This window comes from Schistocerca serialis, chromosome 1, assembly GCF_023864345.2.
Source record: "Schistocerca serialis cubense isolate TAMUIC-IGC-003099 chromosome 1, iqSchSeri2.2, whole genome shotgun sequence".
Classification (NCBI taxonomy): Eukaryota; Metazoa; Arthropoda; class Insecta; order Orthoptera; family Acrididae; genus Schistocerca; species Schistocerca serialis.
The window spans coordinates 280,389,898-280,410,316 of record NC_064638.1 but is presented as its reverse complement, the minus strand read 5'-3'; the positions used below and the strand labels follow the sequence as shown (position 1 = coordinate 280,410,316).

General features: G+C 44.4%; 1 non-coding gene across 1 annotated transcript; it reads right to left on the bottom strand.

The window, feature by feature from the left end:
• Positions 1–2,059: 2,059 nt before the first annotated feature.
• Positions 2,060–2,133, bottom strand: Trnan-guu (transfer RNA asparagine (anticodon GUU)). Its single transcript has one exon. It is a non-coding gene; the product is annotated as a tRNA-Asn (tRNA).
• Positions 2,134–20,419: the final 18,286 nt, after the last annotated feature.

Below are 20,419 nucleotides of genomic sequence, written 5' to 3'. Positions count from 1 at the left end.
TGAATTGATAACGAATACCAATATACCAAATGAAGTCCGCAGCTCGTGGTCTCGCGATAGCGTTCTCGCTTCTCGAACACGGGGTCGCGGGTGCGATTCCCGGCAGGGTCAGGGATTTACACCTGCCACGAGATGACTGGGTGTTGTTGCGTCGTCTTTATTATTCATCCACATTACGGTCGGAGGAAGCAACGGCAAACCACCTCCATTAGGACCATGCATAGACGGCGGTACGGGCCTCCTGCATCGTTCCCCTACGCTCTACTAAGAAACATAGGACTTCATTTCCATTCCATACCACATACAAGTGGGTTGCCAGGTCGGAAGTTCCATGGGGGAAGAAGGAGGAAGGGTGACACTGAATATGTCACTCAATTGCCTCAAGTGTCACCTGACACTGGAAGTGACCTCCAGATAAGATCATTACCTGCGCCAAAAATTGCACTGCAAAATTACTCAAGAATTTTATGAATACATTGTTTGCAGCTCTGCACCAGCTCGTATGGAAATAATGACTATGGCATACAGGTAATACATCAGTGTGGAATAATTTGATCTTAATTTGGTATACATGTATCCATATACATGTTTAAAGTAAACTGGTGCTAATGTGTTTAACAGCTCGTAGATGTCGAGATCATTACAGACTATATCTGTAATTTAGTGGTTGGCTGAGTATATGGCTTTTATGTGACATGCAAAGTTTTCTGCAAAGGTGCAAACAGAGGTCCATTCAGCGTCCTTAGAATGTATGGGAAACTGCTGTTGTAAATGGGCAGTGAAATCGTAACGCAGACGGCCTATCTGGCGCCAGATCGAAAATCTTCCACCATGTGATATTTTTGTAGTAGGATAAAAAGGTAAGATAATTAGGTTTAACATCACGTCAGCTACAAGGTCGTTGGAGACGGGCCACAAGCTCACGTTGGGCAATAGCGAACTGGGAAACCACGGAAAAACTATATCTTGATGATTAGCACGAAGATTTGAAGTCTGCTTCTTCCCAATAATCTATGTCATACCCACTGCACTTTATAGAGAGGAGGGAGCGGGTTGGGGGGTTGGGGGGGAGGGGAGGGGGGGAGAGAAAGGCGTCTCTGAAGAACAGCCACAATTGGAGATGAATGTGTTCTTGACGATGTGTACAAAAATCAGAAAGGAAGCTACATAGAAAAGTACGCTTTCTCGACGAATTTAATTTTTGAAATCTTCTCGGATTTTTGGCCGAGTCGCGGCGTCGTGTTGTCGCTTTCAGGTGAGGTTACCTGAAGATGACGAGTAGGAAACTCGCCGAAACCTTGCGACAGCACGACACGAGGCATCGGCTGATATTCGAGAAGATTTCATCAAGGACACGGAAGTGAATTGCACTTAACCCAACATTAATCACTGTGTCATGTTACTCGACGACTCTTCACAAAATTCCCGAGATTAGACTCACCGAAGGAAAATTAGAGTAAAAATCTGCGACAGAGTAACAGGAAACAGTTTGCAAGCATTTACGCCATAAGATGAGTAAGACCAAATCATCCTTAGAATCCTGCAAAAGTCTGCCTAGGGTAGCCAAGAATGCTTTTGGAGTAATTGGTAGTTTGCTTCATCCGCCGACCTCGTAGGCATACTTCTGACGACGTCGTTGGCTGGTAGAAAGTTTCGTCCTGGAGGGGTGTATACTTGCCATTTGTTACGCAGCCTGAAGTACGGTGCCCGCGAATAGTAGGGCACAGTGCAAGGTTCTTTTCCTTCGTATCCAGTATTAGGCCTAATGGTCTGTTAAGGCCGATATCCATTTCCTTCCAGGTCAACCTACATCTCTTCTACATGTGGATCAGTATTTGAAGATTTTTCGGGGCATTCGGTCAATCTTTATGTTATGTGTTCAGGAAGAGGGAGAGAAAAACAGTGACTTTCCGTAGACTTGATTAATCTAACGTCTAGTAGTGTTCAACCACGTCAGTAACTCGAGTCACCTGTATTTCAGATGCCCATATTTTCTTTCTTTCTGGATACTACATTCAGTCCACGAGTTGGGTGTAGTACAAATTATTATTAAAATTTGCGCCCCCGGGTGGGCTCGAACCACCAACCTTTCGGTTAACAGCCGAACGCGCTAGCCGATTGCGCCACGGAGGCTGCTGACAACAGCTCTCACTAGTTGTGGAACTAGGGTAGGCTGGGAATACGTGTTAGTCATTCCAGTAGTATCAGCCTCCCTGAATGATCGGCTGTCTTCTTCGATAGAATGCGAGTACAAATGTCTGCGTGTTTTAACCAGTTTAAAAGCAGAGCTCACTTTACACTAAGTATAAGGATGGGCGTCCATAGAAATTTTTCCAAGAGGGGACAAGATTCAAAACTTATTAGTTTTGTTATAACTGATTTGATGAATTTGAAAACATGTTGTGTCCCCGGAACTAAATTTGAGAAGACATGCACTAAGCTTATAGTACCTGTCTCAAAAGACTGATAGTTGTATCACCCATACAATAGTTTTTGAGGCTAAATCTGAGGGCATGGAAAATTTTTAATGTTTTGGAGGACGAATGGCGACTTGTAAGTAACCATAAAAAAGCTACAGTTCCGACCCTGTTAGAAACCTACATAATACCGTCATTAAAATCATACCTGACTAAACTACATTTTTCCTGACCCTAAGAGTTAAGGAGGGAAGAAGGAGAGGGGGGGGGGGGGGGGGTCCTCCGTTGCACCGTGCGGTTCTATAGGCGCTTCAGTCCAAAATCACTCTCCTGCTACGGTCGCAGGTTCGAATCATGACTCGGGCATGGATGTGTGTTATGTCCTCAGGTTAGTTAGGTTTAAGTAGTTCTAAGTCTAGGGGACTGATGACCTCAGATGTTAAGTGCCATAGTGGTTAGAGCGATTTGAGCCATTTGCTTACGTGGATTTGATGCTTCCATTTCGTACCTATAAGCATACAAACACACAAGTAGCACGAACTATACACAAAGGAAGTTATGAGTCAAACTAAGGGTGAATGTTCAAGAGATCGTATACTGGAGTGGATGTGACTTTCGAAGCACAGGCAGACCCTGACACTCTAAAGGTGCAGGTATGCCCTCACTTAGTGAGCATATAGTTTTCAGGAATACTGGACGCAAATTTCAAAGATTTTTCTATGGGTGCAAATTTAACTGTCCACAGTTTACATACGTCCTCTCAATGTGAGGTATGCGATACCCTGCGGCAGAGAAACCACTGTCATTTGTTATCAGGGCAGTCTCACGAAACGCTGGTTCATTTACTTGAATTTCTTAAATTAACTGTTCTCTAAGTTCCGTAGTTCTCTACAACACAACCGTAAGAGTGTCAAGGAACAATAAATTATCACGTTTGAAAATTAATAATTATATCGTGCTTAATTAAATAGTTGAAAAAAACTGCAAACTACCGGTGATAAATTGCGGAAATACCAAATATCTGGAGTTTTCCATTAGTATCAATTTAATATTGGCAAAATACAGTAACTGTCATTTCCCGTCAGAGCAAGCGGATAGTGCGAGAAATCTGGCAGGTGCCTCGTGAAAATGATTTCCATTGTGGTCTTCCGATATGCGCTGTATAGCATTTTGTCTGTGTATTTATGGGTTAGCATGGGAATAAATGAAGGGAGAAAGTGAGGTGGAATAGCATCAAGTAAGTGCCTGAGATTAACGTTTCTCTTCGAGATATCTAACACGATGAAAAGTGTCACATGACCTCAGTCCAAGAGGCAAAGGGAAGCGGTTTGTGATATAAGCCAGGACATGACTGGCAGATCTGGTGATTAGGAACTTGAAATCACCACATCTACTTTCTACTCCGGCGAAACATCAATGACAAAATATTTTGGAATTTTTCCACTACCATCAAGAATTTAACTGGCTACAACTGGAGATTTAGTAAGATTTAAATAAGTTGGCGTTTCAAAACAAACGTTGGCTGGACTGCTCCCGTCAGACATACACTAATGGAGCCGCACTGGCGTTGAAATCCCTCACTGTATTACCACTTTAGCTATGCAAATAATTGTACTTGCGAGATCTCGCGTTGGAGATTTCCCGACGCGAAAACTTCGTCTGTTTCGAGGAAGAAGCATAGCTCCAGTTCAAACTGAAATTGTGAACAGATCTTTGACATGCTTAGAGACACTTTAGAGTCCCATACCGTATGTGAATTTCAGAATTTTCACATGATTTGTGTAACAGATAGACTTTAAACTTAAAAAATTTGTGGTAAGGTCTTAAGGGACCAAACTCCTTAGGTCATCGGTCCCTAAGCCGACACACTACTTAATCTAACTTAAACTAACTTACGCTAAAAAAACCGTAGAACCTCCGACGGCGGGGGGGGGGGGGGGGGGGGGGGCAGCACGTACCGTGACAAGGCGCCTCAGATTTATCCGACTTAATGCTTCTTACTAGTTAAATAATGGCAAAAATAGTCCGTTACAAGGAGCTTACGCATAACAAACAGTGCCATACGAAATTTTAGAAAAAATTCGTTTCCAAGCTAGGTCTTTTGTAATCAACGAAAAAAGATGTTTCACTGAGCTCTGCAGTTTTAGAGACGTGAAGTGGTAAGTTTGAAACTGTTACACGGGTGGAAAAAGTTCATCATCCCGAAACGATTTAACGTAGCTCTGGTATCAGCTAAAGTTAAGAACCTATACTTTCTTCGCTTAGACACCCTATACAGAATATCAGATAATTTTTTTTTAAAGATAGATACCTAAAAGCGATTTCTGTCGCTGCGGACCTCTCTAGTAGCTGCATGCAGGCGTGTAGCCACTTGTCGTGACAACATCGCAACTGCGGACCTTAAACGTCAGATGTCAACTAATTTAAGTTAGACTATCATACAGCAGCAGTGGAGCGTGTCAAGGACTCCGGTACACTGAGAGATATGAAAAGAGGACGAACATACCGCTCTGGCCGTGGTCTCCACGTGCAAGATGATGGGTTGTTCGAAGAATGGTACAAAACTGTAATTCTTCTCTGAAGGAGGTCGCTGTCATCCAGCCTACTGCTGAGTACCGTTTTGTCAGTTTGAAATCGTTAAAAGCAGATGGAGCAACATTCAGAGAAGAGTTGTGCGTCCCGTCACTGGAATGTTTTAGTCAACAAGACAGTGTCTCAGAAAAACACTGCAGTGGAAGATACTACAACAATGGCGTTGCACTTCGCAGAATGCCTTCTTCGTACAGTCCTGGAAGTTGATGTCGCGATATGACTCAAGACACAGAAAACGTCCTCGCACATACACCTCGCGTTATCATCATGGCAGTGAAACTAAGGCTATTTGACTGTTAAAGGTACAAAGGGAAAAGGAGAGGAAAGGACAACAAATCAAGCAAATAAACCTAATAAACATAGGTCGGGAAACCAATGTTTTCCCCGATACCACATATTGTGACTGAGTTCATACACACTTTATAACAACGTCCATGAAGATCCAATATGCAGATATGCACCTGAGAACAAACACATTACAAGTGTTCCACATGGCCATCGTTTATGTGAAGGCAGACTACAGCACGTCTCCTTATCGGTGAAAATACTCATTAATAAATCCAAGGCGTGTTCAGAATGCACTGAAAAACAAGTCCCAGTACGTTCGTGACACTATCATTAGACTGGAATTCGGTGGACCTGGAAGACCATGGTACTGGTTAGCCAAGACCGATATGCTTGTTACCAAAGATTCGTGCTACCTATTCCCGAACAGCCACTTGAAAGCGTGCCGGACCACCAACAGCATGGACCATATATGCATCCTTTCTCGATAAGGGGCATGACCCAACACATACCGTTACACATTAAAAGTAGTGTAACGTTAACATCACTGCACATGTACATAAGTCGTATCGGGGCAACCAGTGATTTTTGGACATATGTTTACTAGCGTCATTTGCTTGTTTCATTGTCCTCTAATCGCCACTTTCGTTTGCACCATTAACAGTGAAGCGACATATAGATGTGAATAAATGTCTTTCAGCGTACTGTTAGCAGATGAAACAGAAAGAATTAAATACGCTAAGTACACTACTAGCCATTAAAATTTCTACACCAAGAAGAAATGCAAATGATAAACGGGTATTCATTGGACAAATATATTATACTAGAACTGACATGCGATTACATTATCACGCAATTTGGGTGCACAGATCCTGAGAAATCAGTACCCATAACAACCACCTATGGCCGTAATAACGGCCTTTATACGAATGGGCATTGAATCAAAAACAGAGCTTGGATGGCGTGTACAAGTACAGCTGCCCATGCAGCTTCAACACGATACCACAGTTCATCGAGAGTAGTGACTGGCGTATTGTGACGAGCCAGTTGCTCGGCCGCCATTGACCAGACGTTTTCAGTTGGTGAGATATCTGGAGAATGTGCTGACCAGAGCAGCAGTCGAACATTTTCGGCATCCAGAAAGGCCCGTACAGGACCTGCAACCTGCTGAAATGTAGGGTTTCGCAGGGATCGAATGAAGGGTAAAGCCACGGGTCGTAACACATCTGAAATGTAACGTCTACTGTTCAAAGTGCCGTCAAGGCGAACAAGAGGTGCCCGAGACGTGTAACCAATGGCACCCCATACCATCACGTCGGGCGATACGCCAGTATGTCGATGACGAATACACGCTTCCAATGTGCGTTCACAGCGATGTCGCCAAACACGGATGCGACCAACATGATGCTGTAAGCAGAACCCGGATTCATCCGAAAAAATGACGTTTTGTGATTCGTGCACCCAGGTTCCCCGGCTGAGTATACCATCGCAGGCGCTCCTGTCTGTGGTGCAGCGTCAAGGGTAACCGCAGCCATGGTCTCTGAGCTGATAGTCCATGCTGATGCAAATGTCGTCGAACTGTTCGTGCAGATGGTTGTTGTCTTGCAAACGTCCCCATCTGGTGACTCAGGGATCGAGACGTGGCTGCACGATCCGTTACAGCCATGCTGATAAGATGCCTGTCATCTAGACTGCTAGTGATACGAGGCCGTTAAGATCAAGCACGGCGTTCCGTATTACCCTCCTGAACCCACCTATTCCATATTCTGCTAACAGTCATTGGATCTCGACCAACACAAGCAGCAATGTCGCGATACGATAAACCGCAATCGCGATAGGTTAGAATCCGACCTTTATCAAAGTCGGAAACATGATTGTACGCACTTCTCCTCCTTACACGAGGCATCAGAACAACGTTTCACCAAGCAACACTGGTCAGCTGCTGTTTGTGTATGAGAAATCGGTTGGAAACTTTCCTCGTCTCAGCACGTTGTAGGTGTCGCCACCAGCGCCAAGCTTGTGTGAATGCTCTAGAAAGCTAATCATTTGCATATCACAGTATCTTCTTCCTGTCGGTTAAATTTCGCGTCTGTAGCACGTAATCTTCGTAGTGTAGCAAAGAAAACTGAAGAACTGGACACAGTGGCAGTACCGGATGTTTATGTCAGAGATACAGGAAGAGGAGATATTTACACTGTACACTTCTGTTTTGTTGCCAGTGGAGCGCTGACATATGCTACAAGTCTTTACACCGATGTGCTGCACCGGAGAACGGTTAGATATTGACCAGTAATATAGTTTGACAATATTCCTTACACAGTTCTCGCAAAGTATGATAACATTTATTCTTAGTGCAATGTGTATGAATCCACGTTTCGTCTGAATCGACCACAAGGTGATTTAATTCTGACGCTGCACCTCTAAATAAAAATTTAGTTTGTTTAAATTATGTCGTCTATGACGACAAGATTTCTTCTCTCATCTTTCAAAATGAAATCAGAATTATTACCAAGGCTGGGAATCGAACCTGGGTCTTCTGCGTACTAGGCAGGCGCGTTAGCCACTTTTTTTCCCTTCAAGGTACAATTTAAAACAAATACAAATGATTGTTAGTTTAACAAAAGCATTAGAAAAACATTAAATACAACAAAATATAACACATCCTGTCTCTCTCTCTCTTTTTTTGTTGCATGAGAACGTGGATAAAGGTGTTGCATCATGTGACTGGTAGGCATGGCGCACTCCAACTTTGAGGGGGATCAAGGGAGACGCTGCGGAGATAACCGGCAAAAGTTTGTCGGTAAGATGATTGTCGGGTGAGGGTGCTATGCGCGGTCACAACCTTGTACCAGAAGTCGAGGACTGTATGCCTACCACTCTGAAAGAGGTACTCTAGAGCCTCTCCTCGAAACCAGATGAGTGTATGGTGCTTAGCAAGAGGGTAGTGAAATGTCTGGGGCAACAATAAGAAACCTGGGGTTACCGTGGTTGGCGGGTCACGGAGGTAAAAGCCCACGATTCGTTGGATGAGAAGCCAAATGTTTCGTTTTAGGGGGCACGTAAGACGGTGCTCGTCGATGTCTTTGAGCTGACAATCAGGGGAGAGTGGGGAGGTGGCTGTCCTATGCGATAGAGTCGACTATTAGTCGGGAATTTGTCATAGACTAAAACATACCAGAGTGCAGACAGAGACGACGGTAAAAAGGGTGCATGCTCACACCCCCAAACCGTTCGCCAGTTAATGTCAGGATTCTGTAGCACCATGGGGTCGCAAGGGTTGGACAGCATAAACAAACATTAATAATCTTTTGTACGGGGAGGACGGGTGACTGGAAGATCGACTCGAACGTAGCTGAGTTCTACGGAACAATTGGCGACGTTGTACAGTAATGGAGAAATAGGTGCCACATTGATCGAGAGAAGCTGGTCGGAAGATATCTAAGAGACTGCGTGTTAAGGACGGAACCGGCCCCCGCCAGTGCCGCAACACAGTATGGACAAAGAGTGCAGAAGATGTGTCCGAGGCCACATTTTGCAGGAGGCAGTGTTTAGTGTGTTGTAGCGGACTTTGAAAAGTGCCCCTGCTGACACATAATATCCAAAGGCTGATTGAATGCGGCGGCCAAGGAGTAACGGCATTGGGAAGGTCTGGGCGACGTGTACCAGTTTAGGGGCGATATACATGTTGACGTAGGACACACGTTGGAGTTGGTTTGAGTCACGGTGCACTTGACCGCTAACATGGTGCCAAATCGACTGTAAAATCCGCCGGTAAGCGAGGGCCACCGTGCGATGTGTGGCGCTCGTAAATTCGATGCCCAAGTAACGAGACTAAGCCACCGTGACACAGCAGCGCAAATGACTATAAGGATTACCCTAGCATGCCTCCCTAGTCTACTTTAATTTCTCCCTTACACACTTGAAGTAGACTGGGACTTCAGTAAGAATTTGGATCGAAGGAGGGAGACGTGTCAGGGTAATTTGTGCAATTGTGTGAACTGCTCTGCCAAAGCGGCTTAATGGCTAATGCACCTGTCTAGTAAGCAGGAGACTCCTGCTCGATTCCCGGTCTTGGTACAAATTTTACTCGCCGTTTCAGTCAATATACATAAAACCATATCTCTATGAGATCAGCAAAATATCTGAAATTGTGTCATTTCATTTGTAAGTCACGTGAGGCTTATTTTTCTCCGAGTTCTCTCTCTAGTGTTGTAATCCACTTCTGTGGGACAAAAACTAAATTAAACTCCGTCCGAACAGGCCTCGGAAGGCCCTGCGGCTGCCGTGTCATCCTTTGCGACTGGCATCGTTGAGTGGCAGTTGGGAGGGGCGCCACCAACCTGGCTCAGTCTTCGTGACCTGGAGGTGCTACTTGGTTCAAATGGCTCTGAGCACTATGCGACTTAAATTCTGAGGTCATCAGTCCCCTAAAACTTAGAACTAATTAAACCTAACTAACCTAAGGCCATCACACACATCGATGCCCGAGACAGGATTCGAACCTGCGACTGTAGCGGTCGCTCGGTTCCAGACTGTAGCGCCTAGAAACGCACGGCCACTCCGGCCGGCGGAGGTGCTACTACTCGGTTAAGTAGCTCCTCAGTTGTCATCACGATGCTGAAGGCACCCGGTAGATCAACAGCCCGTAGCGGCTCGGATGATCACAAATCCAATTGCCAAGCACGCCTCAGCGGTTCTTAACTTTGGTAACCACACCCGAACTGGCGTATCCACCGCGGCACGGCCATTCGCTCTGTCAATAAAAGCTGTATTTCTTCGTATTGTTCATAATATCGCAGAAAGTACTGGCTGTGCCGTGTCGTCAGTGTAATGTTTATGGTAGGTATTGGGTTGGAGCATAAGTTGGTAGCGTTTTTCCGTAAGTTTAATAAACAAATCCAGTTGCCAAGCACGCCTCAGCGGTTCTTAACTTCGGTAACCACACCCGAACTGGCGTATCCACCGCGGCACGGCCATTCGCTCTGTCAATAAAAGCTGTATTTCTTCGTATTGTTCATAATATCGCAGAAAGTACTGGCTGTGCCGTGTCGTCAGTGTAATGTTTATGGTAGGTATTGGGTTGGAGCATAAGTTGGTAGCGTTTTTCCGTAAGTTTAATAAACAAATCCAATTGCCAAGCACGCCTCAGCGGTTCTTAACTTCGGTAACCACACCCGAACTGGCGTATCCACCGCGGCACGGCCATTCGCTCTGTCAATAAAAGCTGTATTTCTTCGTATTGTTCATAATATCGCAGAAAGTACTGGCTGTGCCGTGTCGTCAGTGTAATGTTTATGGTAGGTATTGGGTTGGAGCATAAGTTGGTAGCGTTTTTCCGTAAGTTTAATAAACAAATCCAATTGCCAAGCACGCCTCAGCGGTTCTTAACTTTGGTAACCACACCCGAACTGGCGTATCCACCGCGGCACGGCCATTCGCTCTGTCAATAAAAGCTGTATTTCTTCGTATTGTTCATAATATCGCAGAAAGTACTGGCTGTGCCGTGTCGTCAGTGTAATGTTTATGGTAGGTATTGGGTTGGAGCATAAGTTCGTAGCATTTTTCCGTAAGTTTAATAAACAAATCCAATTGCAAAGCACGCCTCAGCGGTTCTTAACTTCGGTAACCACACCCGAACTGGCGTATCCACCGCGGCACGGCCATTCGCTCTGTCAATAAAAGCTGTATTTCTTCGTATTGTTCATAATATCGCAGAAAGTACTGGCTGTGCCGTGTCGTCAGTGTAATGTTTATGGTAGGTATTGGGTTGGAGCATAAGTTCGTAGCATTTTTCCGTAAGTTTAAGAAACGAATCATAAATACGTAACAGAGATTTCAGTCATCAATATTATATAATCCTTCACTGTTTACAAGAGTCTGCCGATTCCGCGAGCGTAGAAATCAGGTGGTTCCGGGACGAAGAATTGTCGAGCCACGCTCGGGGCGCATTTTCATTCAGAAAGGAAATCTCTTGAAGGTTGTTCGATAGAGAGCGGAAAAGGTGAAAATCTGAGGGCACAAGATCAGGTGAGCAAGGTGGGTGCGGAATGATTTCCCAAACCAACTCCTGTATAGTGTTTATCAATGTATCAGAATGCAGGCGGGCGTTTTCGTGGAGTAGCATCACTTCACGCAATCTTCTTGGTCGTTCTTCTTGGACTGCGTCTGCAAGACGTCTCATTTGTTGACAACAAATGTCAGCATTGATGATAACACCTGGGGGAAGCAATCTGTAGTACACCACACCGTCGCTGTTTCACCACATGCTTAACATTAACTGTTATGGATGCCCACCGGTCTTTATACGGGGCTGCCGCTTTGTTTGGGCTCAAACATTCCTTTCTTTTCCTTACTTTAGCATAAAGACACCATTTTTCGCCACCACTAACGATACATGATGGGAACGATAGGTGCTGTTAACGAGCCAATTGATGACGAGCAAGCAGAGGTGCACATATAACCACTTAACAGATTTTTGTGATTTGGCTTAGAGCATGCGGTGCCCATTCACCCGATTTGCCTTGCATGCAAATGTGCACCATGGTGGAATGACCACAGTTGCCAGTTAGTGAGTAAACTGACAGGGATCTTTGTGGATTAATGCCTTTGAACGATCTTCATCAAACCCCGGTCTTCCTGAACGTGGAGAGTCAGTAATGTGAAAACGATCCTTCTTAAAACAAGAGCCGGCCGTTGCGGCCGAGCGGTTCTAGGCGCTTCAGTCTGGAACCGCGCGACCGCTACGGTCGCAGGTCCGAATCCTGCCTCGGGTATGGATGTGTGTGATGTCCTTAGATTAGTCAGATTTAAGTAGTTCTAAGTTCTAGGGGACTGATGTCGTTAGATGTTAAGTCCCATAGTGCTCAGAGCCATTTGAACAATTTTTTAAAACAAGAAAACCACTTTCTTGTCTGCTTTGTCAAACTGGATTATCCCCATACACGGCGCAAATGTTTCTGGCTGTCTCCTCTGCTGTCACCTCTCTACTGAACTCAAACAGAAGAATATGTCGGAAATGTTCTGATTTCTCCACTTGGCACTTCATTTTCTAGCGTCCACAGCTCTACTATCTTCAAGTCAAAATATGTAAACTCTAATAGCAATAATGAACTAAAAATAAAAAAAACTATCAATAAATAAGTAAACCCATAGCAACCGGAATACCAACATGCTAAACAAAAACACTGCGCACTTGTGCACCGACCTGGTACTGTGCTTGCGAATACTTGAATGTCCCCACGCTGCAATGGACTTACTTGAGTTTACAGTTTGCTTGCACTTTCCGTCAACATTGTCGTCCGCAGTATCATTCCTGTTTCCTTCTCATCGTGTGCAAATGTAACAATGCGCACTCTTTTGAACGAGTGCGTGGCTGTGCACAGTCACGTGACGAAGTTAATTCCCGCTAACGCTGGGTCTACTTTGCCTTCGTAGAGTAATGCAGTATCCACGCTTTCTCATACTCCAAATGTTGGCTCGTAGAACGCAACTGCAGATGGAAACTGAGGAACCATTTTACGGGTGGTACACCCTTCTTATACATTAATGGAAGCACTGTAACTTTTGTCATGACGTGTTGTAGGTTTATAACTACTAGAAGTTGTAATGGTACTTGAACTACGTAACCATTACGGGACCTCACCTCAACCTCTCGATACCAGCAATATTCTATTGTGTTACTGTAAAATAATTAACATATTTCTGTGACAACATTCAGATTTGATTTCATTAATGTTGAGGTACTTCGATACATCGATATGTATATATTGCAATGATATTATTCATATGTGTATTGTTTTTTTGGTACTATGATCTTTGACGTACTTGTAACTCTGATTTTTGGGCACGTAAGCGGTTATTAGAGAGTGAAACTTTGGTCGTCATGTTAAAAATACGCAAATTGTAGTCAGTTTATGAAATGTGAACTTAAACAGTGAGGAAGATATTTTCAAGTATGTTTTATATTGTGATGTTTTGGAACGAGTTACGTGATATTGTAATAAAAGTAATAAAAAATAAGTGTAACTTAAATTCGGAGTGCTGATTATTTTTTTACATCACCATTGTCCTAACTTGCAAAAGTTTAATCTTCAAGAATGGTTTATGAAACACATCTATAAAACTTTTGAATATCACAGAATAACACCTAGGCCGAGCTAGGCCGAGCTTGGAATCGTCACTACCTAGATTTTCGACGATTGAGCCATGAGTTCACAACGAGACCAGCGTGGGAAACACGAAAGGTGAGTGCCTAGTTTAGCCACTGTTTCAAGAAATGACTTTATTAACTGTGCTCTAATGGCACCTGCCACATAATATAACTTTTTTGTTGCCCGAAAATGCAATATTTAGCAGCGTGAGCAACACTACAATCGTAATTAATTTTTGACCTTTGTTGTGGTAGGGTGTTAGAAAGTGCAGACACAATACTAAGAAAGACGAATGTTTTCTTAAAGGTTCCTTGTGCGACGATGTTGGGAAGAACCTGATCGCAATTAATTCCGGGTGACCGCTTCGACGGCTTCCCTCGAAGGACTGGTTCTGACACGTAAACAGCCAGTCCCTGGAAGGACCGGCCACGTGCTGCGTCTCATATGGCCATTCTCGCGACGTTGTGGTTGTAATGGGATAAAAGAAGTAAATAAAAGCGCTCGCACAGGCCGCTGAACGTTACGCAACCGCGCGAGCGTCATGTTACGTCATATGTACGCCGAGAGATAACGGTTCGATGACACACGACCAAAGGACGCCGAGCAAATTCATTTGAGACGGCTGCACTAAAAGCGAACGACGAAAATGTTTCCATGAAAGAAATAATTTCTGGTGGAACAGTATCTATAGTTACGTAACAATAAAATTGTTCGAGTAGCTGAAACGCGGTATGTAACTTAAATATGTTGCATTTACCGTTCACAACGTATTTCCTCACTTGAATATGAAATTTTTCTCCAAACGAGAGACTGAAGAATTAATTTATATAGCACGGTGTTATTTCTCTCTAGTCACGTCGTTACTTCCACAAAACGACGGCATCCATTGAACTGAGGAATGGGTAAAAATAAAGATAAAAATGGTGAATAGAAAGATGAGGCAGAAACTAATATCTAATTTCATGTGAATCCCGCAAAGTTCAATGTTTTAAACACATTCTGTACAGATAGTTGTCTCTGTGAGTGGGTGTTCTGTCCACGTCGAAAGCCTATGACAAATTCCTTCTTACACTACCCACCTTCGCAGATGAGGTCGCTTACGCGCGAACTTGTATTGGCGTTCTACTTGGAATGATTCGAATCCTGTTGGTGGAAGAAAAAGAACACACACTATGACAAGAATAAGAAACGACCCACCACGAAGTAATTACCCGAATGGGAGAGAAATCAGTAAATGTGATGTACATGTACAGACAATCAAATGATTACAATTTCAGGGCCGTCCGCTGTGGCCGAGCGGTTCTAGGCGCTTCAGTTTGGAACCGCTCTGCTGCTACGATCGCAGGTTCAAATCCTGCCTCGGGCATGGACTTGTGTGCTGTCCTTAGGTTAGTTAGGTTTAAGTAGTTCTAAGTCTAGGGCACTGATGACCTCAGATGTTAAGTCCATTAGTGATTACAGCCATTTGAACCATTTGACCAATTTCAGAAAAACTCGATGATTTATTCAAGAGAAAGAGATTGGCGAATTGAACAAGTCAGTAACGTGTTGGTCCACATCTGGCGCTTATGCAAGCTGTTACACGGCTTGCTATTGACTGACAGAGATGTTGGACGTCCTCCTAAGGCGCATCGAGCCAAATTCCATCCAACTGCCTCGACATATCATCGAAATCCCGAGATAGTTGGAGGGTGCTGACAATAATGCTTCGAACGTTCTCAGCTGGGCAGAATTCTGTCGAACTTACTGGCCAAGGTAGGGTTTGACAAGCACGATCACAAGCAATAGAAAAATCTTGTAATGTGCAGCGGGGCATGATCTTGCTGAACGTAAGCTACGACGGCTTACAATGAAAGGCTCTCCATGACTGTCGCCCACCATGCAGCTCGACAACCTCTGTGGTTGTCATGTGCCGCACACCTCTAGCACAGCAGTACGTCGACGGTATTCTACACCCTGGTTTGTTGATCTTCATGGCGAGTCATCCTGGGCTTATATTTCAGCAAGATAATGTCCGCCCGCACACGGAGAGAGTTTCTACTGCTTGTATTCGCTCTTGCCAAACCCTACCTTGGCCAACAAGGTCGCTGGCTATCTCCCTGATTGAGAACATTAAGAGCATTATAGGCAGAGCCCTTTGGAGGAGCGACGGTCTAACGCATCAACTGGACAGATTTTGGCACGATACGGGTCAGGAGAAATCAAACAACTCTATCAATCAATGCCAAGCCGATCTTCTAAGTGAGTCAGATGTGAACCAACGCCTTACTGACTTGCTCAGTTTATGAAGCTCTTCTTTCTCTTGAATAAATCATCCAATTTTTCAGAAATTGTAATCATTTGTTTGTACGTGTACATCACATCTAACACTACACGCCGGCCGGAGTGGCCAAGCGGTTAAAGGCGCTACAGTCTGGAACCGCGTGATGCTACGGTCGCAGGTTCGAATCCTGCCTCGGGCATGGATGTGTGTGATGTCCTTAGGTTAGTTAGGTTTAAGTAGTTCTAAGCTCCAGGGGACTGATGACCTTAGAAGTTAAGTCCCACAGTGCTCAGAGCCATTTGAACCATTTGAACACTACGCTATTCACACATCCATTATAGTCACCTACACTCAACAGATACACGCAAGACACACACTCATAGGAAAGGATCAGTTTTATGGAGAATAAGAAAACCCTTTCCGATTAGGCAGTTGAGCCTATCCTTCTGGATCTCCGAAATCACATGCGACATTTTTTTTTCTCTTGTGCGCTTTTAATGGAAAAAAACGTTCAGTAATATATGTAGTTGGCCATATGCTGAAGTAGTTTACCAATAATTTTAATTAGATTTATTGACCTTTAGACTGTCACTGAAGTGAAGCTTTTCAGTCGATCTTCCTCATGTCGATGCAGATTAAAAACGAATTCGCCACACACAACAGATGGATAAAATAAATGATCTCGAATAATACCTTTTCACATAAAGTCAACTCCTTTGTGAACCACGAACAGATCTCTACCAAATTACATAGAGATGTTTGAACGTACCATCTGTCTATTCCTATACAGCAAAATCACTTGCATTGTCAAAGGTAACTGTTGAGTGCAGTTGTGGGTTCTTTCAAAAATAGTCATATGTATTAATTACGTAGTTATCATGTCAGCCTTTTAATTAGATTATTCTGGAGGTAGACAATTTAAAGTACTACTGTTATCTGTGTCACACAGAATCATTGTAGAGAACGTTGCAATGATCGACACCCGTACTCTTGAATCAGCGATGCTACTGTCTCGTGGCTGGATTCGACCGTCAGTGCCGCTCCTTCCAGCTGTCTGGGTTATACCTTAACGTAACTGTCTTTCTCTTACTGCACGCTCCAGTCATGCCAAAAGCCTGAATAACCACCTATTAGAGACCGGACGAACAGAAATACAGTAACTGAGATTCTGATGTTTTGGAAGGTAGCGACAGCAATGTGGAACCAAGCCGACTGCAGTGCTGTGGCATGCTGTGCAAGGTTTCTTGGTTGAAGAATTATGGCTCGAGCAGTCCGAATGAGGTGTCCCACAGATTCTCGATTGGGTTAAATGCGAGTGAACCGTGGTACTACTCACTTCTTTAGAAAATCAAAATTACAATCTCACCACAGTTATTTAAAGGAAATAGGAAGCCCGGGATCACTGGTGATGGAGAAGCTTGTGATTTGATTCTTCAACTTCTGCCGGCGTATTTCTTGCTCGAATAGTCCACGGGTGTACTGCCGGTCCATAGTGTCCAACGGGCACAACATTACGGCAATCAGACATGTCGCCATCGTCAGGTGCGCTGACGAACTGAGCTCCTGAGATTTTTTTTTTTTTTAAACAGTGCTCTGCGACTGCCGACTTGCTAGGGTACATAAGTCGAGTGTGCCTCTGATGTTCCCGGCAACGATCTTCGATGGTGCGCACTGTCTGTCCAATGTAAGTCTTTCCACACTCACAGGAAATCTGGTATATGCCGGCCTTCCGCAAACCGAGATCGTCTTTGACATTTCCCAATAATGCTCGTGTTTTATTGGGCGGTCAAAAGACAGTTCCTACTCGGTGTTTCCTCAATATTCGTCCTATTTTCCCCTATAGTGTGCCAGTATACGGTATATAGGCGGTGGCTATCTCTTCCTCCGTGACTTCGTCCATCTCCACACACTGTACTGTAGAGGTGGGGCGCAGAGCGCGTCTGACCTGACATTCCGAGTACCCGTTTTTCCGAAATACAGTTTTGAAGTGTTCCAGCTCATGGGGCAGACTCTCTACGTCCGAGATGGTGCGCGCCCTGTGCAGCAGTGTTTTTAGTACCCCATTCCTCTGTGAAGGGTGGTGGCAGCTATTTGCATGCATTCGTACCAGGGACGGACTCATCAACAGACACTGCGGCTATAACCTCAGCAAGGCATAGGAACCAGCACTGAGTCTAATAAAAAGAGGCTCAGCAAAGAAAACGAACGAGCGACCAGTGCGGACGAGGCAGCTGCACCGACGCCACCCCAGACGCCGACGTCAGCCTCTGAGCGACCGCCGACGTGCGGCCGCGGGCGCGGACCGCGGAGAGAAGGCCTCGCGTGGGGAGGGGATTTAGTACGGCCGCCCGCCCTCAGGAGCCCAGTTCGTCAGCGCACCTGACGATGGCGACATGTCTGATCGCCGAAATGTTGCGCTCGTTGGACACTATGGACCGGCAGTACACCCGTGGACTGCTCGAGCAAGCTTGTGATTGTTTCACAATTTTAATTTGACTCAAAATAAATTTTATTATAAACTTCAGTTAGGACATTTGCCCTCTTACTGATGCAATATACAAATCTTCACTTTAACTGAATTACCTAAACACGAGTAAGAATCATATTATTTTGCGTCCGCAACCCAAAATCATTGTTAGTAGATATGGTGAATAATCAGTCAAAAGCAATCGTTCTTGTTTAACCATTACTCAAAAGACTAATAACATTATACATTCCCAACCAAAGTTACACAGCCACACAATACCACAACTTCATAGAGAACAAAGAGATCTTAAAGCTTATTAAAACTGAACTGCCCACATAAAGGTCCACAGTGAAACACGCTTATACTAAAAATACAAGGTGGGCCAACCAAGGTCGCAAAACTTGCACACGGAAGTAATAACAAGTTGCAAGTTCATTAAAGATATACAAATGACTAAAATAGGTGTTAAATAAGAATAGCTACTAATAACTCAACCAGTAAAATAACATATATAAACGCTAATATTATAACAGGGTTACCTCGCTTAACTGACGGACACAATGACTCAGAATGATTCCCAAATTGACCTTTAAAGTCAAGGTCCATAGCAGTCTTTGGAAGCAATAACGCTACGGGCGGCAGACAATACAAGCGTTTCCAGAATGAGATTTTCACTCTGCAGCGGAGTGTGCGCCGGTGCGAAACTTGCTGGCAGATTAAAACTGTGTGCCGGACCGAGACTCGGACTCGGGACCTTTGCCTTTCGCAGGCAAGTGTCCGCGAAAGGCAAATGTCCCGAGTTCGAGTCTCGGTCCAGCACACAGTTTTAATCTGCCAGGAAGTTTAATACAAGCGTTCACTGCCCACGGCTTGCGCACAGGGTCACATAGCAGGCGGTATATATTTATATATAATCCGACCGGCACCACAATGACCGGTCCTGACAATCCATATCCGTGCCGACGCCAGGGAACAAGCAGTCTTAACAAATGGCCGGCAGCACAAATAGATTGCAACGAAAACAAGGTCAACTCACAGCCACACATGAATAAATAATAAGCACACTCCCAAATTCTTACGGAGCAATATCACTTCCAGTTGCCTTAAAGCACTTTCAACATTAAATAAACCAACCAAATGCTGACGTGACAAATGATTAAACCATCAACTCTACGGCTGCTGGGGACGTACACAACTGCAGCCAGTCCCATATCTGGCAATATGCGTTAAAACAAGTTGAAATTTGCATGATAACCACTTAAAACACACAATCCGCGGATAAACAGAAACGGAATGTGGAACATAAGTCTCCTTTAAACTAGCCACTGTGGAACCAAATTCAGAACCATCTCCGACAACTACCCACGCCTCTATAAGTTTCAACGATCTTCTTAGTTGAACACAGAATAAAAGTCATACGTTACTTGGAGCTTACAAATTACGAGCTGGGAAGCTGTTCAGTCGTGAGACGAAAAACCCACCACAATTTTGCACGTCAAGGCGCCCAGTGATCGGCACCGTACATCCGGCGCTCGCCAAAAGACAAGGGCGACGAGCACGGCGAGGCCCATACACTGTAACACCCCACCCGTTGCTTGTCCGTTCTTTGCGTGTGTTCGCCCCTGACAAACAACTTACAGAGAAATTGCGAGTGGAACTGTACGCAAAAATGGATAACGCTAGATTTTAATGTGGCCCTGTCACCCCTAATTAATCTGTGGTGATAGTGTCGACGGTATATCACATCTAGTTTTACTTCCAAACATGAACGATCACAAACACTTTGGGTGTCCAATGACATCAAACACATACACAAAAATAAAATAAAGCAAAAGGGTGAATTCAGGATCAACTGCTGAAAGTAAAGGCTCTACTCAATCACAATAATTTTATTATAACCTTCAGATCAATGTTGAATAAAACACAATGATCAATTTACAAATTATTCTCCTAATTGGCATTGGCAGTAATTGTGTTAAAATCGGTCCAAAACGCGATCTCTTATAACATATATACGAAGTACCACTACACTCCAAAGTACCGTGAAACCTCCGTGGAAACAGCAATTGCAATTGATCCAACTATTTGACATTACTCCTAACACAGGCCGAAGCGGGAGCGATCTCACCGTAACATTCCTGTTGCAGCGGCTGTTTCCGAGGGCGACGGCGCGGCCATGTGGTCGGTGTGTGGCGTCTCGGAAAGTACAATCCTACAGTACCCGAACACCAGACTGCTGTCCATA